Genomic DNA, 6752 nt, shown 5'->3' with positions numbered 1-6752 from the left:
CATAAGCAGTCTGTACCACAATTCTGAGAAGGAAGAAAATACTTTACATGTCAGTTTTCCCAGCACTTATTGCAAAATGACTTGGGGAATGCTTTTTCTATAAAGAAAAGCAGCATCAGTGGCAAGAAAAATAGCCAATCATATCTGAGTAGTTTCTATTCATGGGAGGATCAAACCTTTGTTTGACCAGAGATATCTTCCTGTGAAAGTCAATGACTTTGTGTACATCAAGCATTTGAACACTTATACTTATTTTCATAGCATAGGGCCCATTAATAAATTCTCTTTTTGCATTCATTTACATTAATTTTTTGTAAAACCTCAGCCTTTTCTTTCTCCAGCTGGTCTGAGTGGGGCTGCTCTTTTTCCATTACAGCCTAGTGGTTATAGCACCAGCCTAGACCTCTGGAGATATAGTTTAAATTCTCTCTTCTGCCACAGCCTTAATGTATAACATAGGGCCAGTTACTTGAGACCTTTTTTTTCAAAGCAGGGATCAGGGTATTTTTTGGTTTCAGCCGAGTCAAAATGGTCCAAGGTTTGCCTGAGCTTGAACAGCCTAGTAGGCTAGCCTGGTAAAGGCACACCAGATTCTGCAGTCAGTGACACCCACATAGCCAGTTTCACATCAGGCTACCTTTGACTTGACTGAACAAAAGACAAAGTATCCACTTACAGCTGTCAACTAGGGGCAATTTTCAGCTGGAGTTTAGAGAGAGGCTCAAACCCACCACAGGAACCATAATGAAGGGCCTTACCTGCACACCACTGGAGTGGTGAGAGGTAAGCGCAATGGAGAGTGCAAGGAGCTCAGATATGACAAGTAATGGGAGCCATGGAAGTGCCTAAGCTTGCTAGACATGAACTAATTTCATCTTCCTGTCACTAGAGTTGATCCTGGTAGCCCAGGCCCCCGTGCAGGACAGCACTTAAGTTTCATACAAAACTAAGAAGTTGGACAGCCCTGCTCTGAGCATTGTCCTTAATACGGACAGACTCAAGCACCTTCTGGAATTGGGGCCTTGGTTTTTAAAACACTCTCTCCCTAACTGCATAGAAACACTGAATGAAAAAGCTACAAAAAAGTTGGAATTACTAAAATGCCTTCAGAAAAGGGTTGTAAGGTGCCTTTTATAAATGAAGATGGGTGTGACAGATGCCAGAGTAATGAGCTCCCCTCATCAAGCCACATTCAGCAAAGGTGCTGCCCTGAGACATGCTGATAATACCCACAAAAGACAGGTGAATGCAGACAGACATGGCTAAAGATTATGAGGGCCACCACTAGTGAGAGCTTTTAAAAGAAAAGCAAGGCTCTGCCTTGCAGCATACTTAACTATGCAACAATGGGAAAGAATTTTTTATATCCAAGGAGGGAACATACCGGAGTGAAATTACTTTTCTGAACATTTATTTTGCCCATAGCTGTGGCTCCGCGGAGATTGATGGAATAAAAGTGACTGGAACATATGTATTTCTCCAAAGACCATGCAATTAAATCATCCAGCCAATCTGATCACTTCTTGAATGAACCCCACCAAACCACTGCAAACACATTTTTCCCCTGATTAGAACAGTCCATTAAATGCTGCTCAGCCTGTATTTATTTCTGAGACCTTTCTGAATTGCACCGTTTGGAAGTGATATTTTGAAAGTGCCAGGCCAGTCCTTTTAGAAAAATGCCTTAGAGATAAGTTGTGCTCTTCATATGAAGGGCTACTCACATGGGGAAGGCAAGCAGGGTTATTTTTGGGTTTTTTGAACAGTAAAAAGGAAACAAAACAGACTTTTCATAAATCCTAAAAGGTCTAGTCCATACGGACTACAGAAAGACCCATTTGTTTGTAGTTCTGAAAGAAAGATGGTTGCAATTACAGCACTGGCTGGTACATAGGAAATCAGGGCTCAAATCCCCACTCTCCCACTCTGCATGACCTAAGCAAGACTTTAAGGCCCACTCTACATGGTAAACATACTGCCCCTACAGTAATAACTTCAATCACTCCGCATTGCTTCAGCTGGGCTGCCTCCTGAACTGGACAAATATATAGGTTTGGTTGTAAGGGGTCAGAGACTGAGCCACAGAGAGACTTTCAGGCCCACCTCCCACTCCTTGCAAGAGAGGCACAGTAAAAACATGTTCTCTGAATGATGCCATTTTGAATTGCCATGCTAGGTAAGTCTAGTGGTTTATTTAAAGCTTGATCCTTTACTGCTGAAACCAACAGAAGCTTTGCCACTGACAAACAGGAGCCTGGAAGCTAATGTGTGCCAAACGTCCACTCTTCTCTCTCCAGCAGTATCCTTTTCCTGATGCCTCAGACGTGGCAAGAGTGGACAATTTTGGACTGGCCTTCTCAGAAATTTCCTTCTGACCCTCTCAGCCAGAGGTTGGCTTACACTTTGTAGTATGAATTACTATTTAACTTTAGAAACTTGAACTTGGATTTTTTATGCAATTGCTCATTATTCATATAAACATCCATTCCTTCTTTATACATGCCACTAAGCTCTTCACCTCAGGAAGATCTTGTGATGATGAGTTCCACATACTAATCATAAGTTTGAACTTATTTCTAATATCAGTTTTAAATTTGCTGGCTTTCAGTTTAAATTTTCCTCACTTTAAATTTAACAGACCCTTGTTCCTGGTTCTTATAGTACAATTACAGTACCTCAACGTACCTTTGTTATGCTACATTACCTGTGAACCTTTATCACATATGCCTTAAACGATTTTAATCTTTTCTCTCTCTTTCCATGTGGAAGTCCTTTTGTGCCTCCAATGAATTCTGTTGCTCACCCTTGGACCTATCTTGAATCTATGACCTTTTGTGAAGCAGTGTGGCCAGGAGTAGGCAGAGAGGTTCCAGTGATGAATTGATACACCATGCTATATAGCACAACATTATTATATTTTTAATATTAATCTCTATTCCATTCCCTATGCAGTCTAATGTTTGGTATCTAAGCAGCCTCTCTAAGCTCTGGTTATTTTATATGCATATGCTATTGTTTTACAGGGGCTACAGCACAGATGATTAATTAGAGGGCATTACAAGCTTACAGTTGTGGTTTTCTGTACATATTTTTTCTATGCATAGAGAAGCAATGTTAAGAACATGTACACAAAAGGACAAATTACCTTCCCAGCAAACAAGACAGTGTTTGTCATGCTGTATTCATCATGGTTATCAGAAACCAATTTTGCTCTGGTGTTCTGTGCGGACCAGCAGCCATGCATTATTTCCCAAACATAATATCAAACGCAAGGTACATCGCTAGGCAGGAACAAGGCAAGAGTTGATATACGGCAGCAAGGTAGCATCCACATGTTACAGCGATTGTAGCACCTAAGTGTTATCAATCAGACAAAGCAAAACTTCCAATACTTTCTCCTAGCGAGCAGCACGTTTGAATACAAGATGGTGGTAGTGAACTACCTTCCCTTCTGCTCACAATCATGTGGAGCACCCCTGCTCCTGTTTGTGACTATATAGTAAGGAGGGAAAGTAGTCTCACGCCATGTAAACTTTCTGTGGTAGCTAGAGCAATTGTGTATATGGAAAAACAGCATTAGGGACATGTTTAACTTTTAGCTGCTCTCTCAGTACAGTTTAGCAAGTCAAAATAAAGACAAAGAGCCAGCACCATTTGACCAGCCAGCTCTCAGTAGACCACAATTTGACATTCTTGGAGACTGGACCAATGCAAGGTTAGTGAAACTCACATATCCATGTCACAAAGCTTATATATATTTGTTTACAAAGTTTACAGGCAAAACCAATATGCTCTACCAAACACATTGGCAACTGTTTTTGTTCTTTCTTTAACATTTTTACAGTGGGGGAGGTGAAAAAAAAATCTAGCCCTCTGATGGCAGGCAGTTCCTGCAGAGAAATGACTGGATGTATGCACAATGAGCTAACTGCCTCCTCTGTCTCTGGGACTATCTTTTAGTGAGCCAGCGCTCAGATTTATTAAACAAAAGGGTTTGTCCAAATATTTTGACACCTAATATGTTTGGGTCAAATTCCCCTTTTTGGTTGTGGTTATGTTGGAATTCTTAGTTGTATTTTTAATAAGTCACGCAACTCTAAATGTTAATGTAGACAGGACACAAGTGTTCCTACACTAGAACTTTCAATCAGGTTAATGAAGACAACATAATTAACCTATGTTAAAACACAAGTAAAATTCAAGTGCCGACATATCACCAACTGCACTGATATGAATGCAGTTCAGCTCCATTAGGGCACTTTTACACATGCTCTGGGGGTATGGGAGGCGGCGCTTTAATTAGAGCAGCTCCAACAGCTGCTCTAATTAAACTGCCACTGTGTCTCATGTACAGTATGACCTTATAAATCCAGCATCCTCAGGACCTACCAACTGCCAGAAATTTGAAAATTCTGAATTTTTGAAACATAAGAAAAGTGCATAGCTTTAGGACAATTTTCCTTGCTATTATACTTTACACATGACTGAGTATTGTTCAAAACAACAGCTGTAGGCTGATGAACAAAAACAACGGTAGTTGGAGAAGCATTGGACTTCCAGAGGAATTTCTAGATTATTGGGAAGCTATTTTTAATGCAATAATGTAGTGTACTGTATTTTTAAAAAGTGCTGGATTTTTGAGAATTCTGGAATTTTGAAAGCCAGATTTATGAGGTTATACAGTATCAGCATCTCTGCACTTAAAAATGGCGGCAGGGGTGCTTGAACTAAAGCTCATTCGAGTTCAACAAACTTTAGTTCAAACATCCCATCACCATTTTTAAGCACAGGGACGCTGATACACAAGATGCGGGAGGCTGCTGGAGTGCGGCAATTGCCACACTCTAGCAGACTCGATTAATTGAGTCTGCTCCGATGTGCTGGAATTCCAGTGAGTTGGAGCAGCCTTTGCAGTCATGTATAGGTGCCCTTAGTTACCATGGAACTGTTCCTGATTTCCATTAGTGTACTCAAGTTTCTTTGTGCATGGGCAACATGCGAGTCTTTGAAAGTAACAATAACTTATTTTCTAGTAGCTCTTCTCAACTAATTTGTTTTTAGAATTTGTAGGCTCAGTTATAGTTAGCAAGTTAACTTAAATCGAGCTAATTCTTTCAATCTATTTAGTAAGGAGATAATCAACAATGCTGTGATTTAAAAATCATTTAAGACATATTGCACTGGTTCATGTATAGAGATCTCCTGGGCCTTTGGATCTATACAAACAGGTGTGCACATGAGCAGCTCTTAAATTGGGAGAATACACTGATATTATTCACATGACCAATTACTCCTGTTTGCAGGATTAGGCCATTTCTGCAAAGGACATTCATGGTGACGGATCCTTACCCCTGCATATTTATTTTGTTCGTGAGAAATAAGGTTTAAAAGGGTAAACCTTGGGATCTCTCAGGTACTGAACAACACACCTTCCCTACTTGGCACCATCCCTTTGAGTCCTAAAAATTGTACGTAGTTACGTATGACAACTGAGGTGTAATAATGACAACAGGGTGACTATTGGTAATCATGTCACTTTTGCTTTGCATTAGTTGCATGTTACTCTTGATATTGCTAACTTTCTCTGTTAACGCAGAAAACAAATATTAAGGAAAAATACCACTTGAGAATAAAATTCATGAGTAACAATAAATACCCATCCTTATATATAACTGCAATGCTAAAATGAACTGCCCTTCACTTACAGAAAGTATCCTGAAAAGTGCCTCGGTGATATCAGCGGAGCAGTCTCAGAAAGTGGTTATGTACTCATTTCTGATGCTGGCACTGGTCTCTGTGCAGCCTCCAGTATCTCTCGTAACGGTAAAAGCCCTTTGTCCAGATCTGTGTGGCAGCAATAGTTTGTAGGCTGCTGCCCTGTATTTCTTTGAAACGAGGTTATAGAGGATAGGGTTGATGGATGCACTCAGATAGAAGAGCTGAAAAGCAAATATATTGAAGTACTGGGAGAAAAACATCATCTTGGTATCCTGAGTGTTTATAAATATGATCCTGCCGATATGGAATGGCAACCAGCAAATTACAAATGCCAGAACCACCACAGCTGCAAGAAAAAAAAACAACAGAGAAACACTTAGTCAGGATATGGAATGATTGAACTGCTAAGATTTTGAATGACCAGGTATCAAACTGTATGCGAGAAGCCCGATTCTGCTCTCATTCACAATATGTAAAACAGGGGGAACACCAATGAGGCAAAAAAGTTAGACTGATATCAATTATCAAACTGGGAATAGCATCAGGTCTATTTACTACTTTTCAGGACAAAATAAGGCAATTGAGAATCTCTCTAGCCACTCTTCTCTCTTCATAGAAATTATCTGAACCAGAGAAAAGTGCTCATGCTTCAGAGATTTTGACATTGTAACCAGTTGTAACATCGCTATCAGAGACCAGAGTAAAAACAAAGAAATCTGCAAAACATCTGCAGCTTCATTCATGTTGTAGGAAAACTAACTGAAAAAACAGATAGAAAAAGAGAGTGGGGTTTTGTGTCTGTGCTTTCTGTAGACTTAGTCTTTAAGGCACGCATGTTGAAAGAGGCTGTGCTGTTTGGCTGCTCTAGTTTGTTGTGTGGATGAGGTGCTCTGTTCTCAGGGCTCTGGGATATGCTGCCATGTATGTATATCTTTTCTAAAACGACTTGTACATCCAAGCTCATGTAGATACAAGGATGTTACTTTTGTGAGGCTCCTTTGCGGAGTTTCACAGAACAAATTATAGTTTTGGGT

This window comes from Alligator sinensis, unplaced genomic scaffold (genome assembly GCF_000455745.1).
Source record: "Alligator sinensis unplaced genomic scaffold, ASM45574v1 scaffold820_1, whole genome shotgun sequence".
NCBI classification, from domain to species: Eukaryota; Metazoa; Chordata; order Crocodylia; family Alligatoridae; genus Alligator; species Alligator sinensis.
This window is presented reverse-complemented; position numbering follows the sequence as displayed.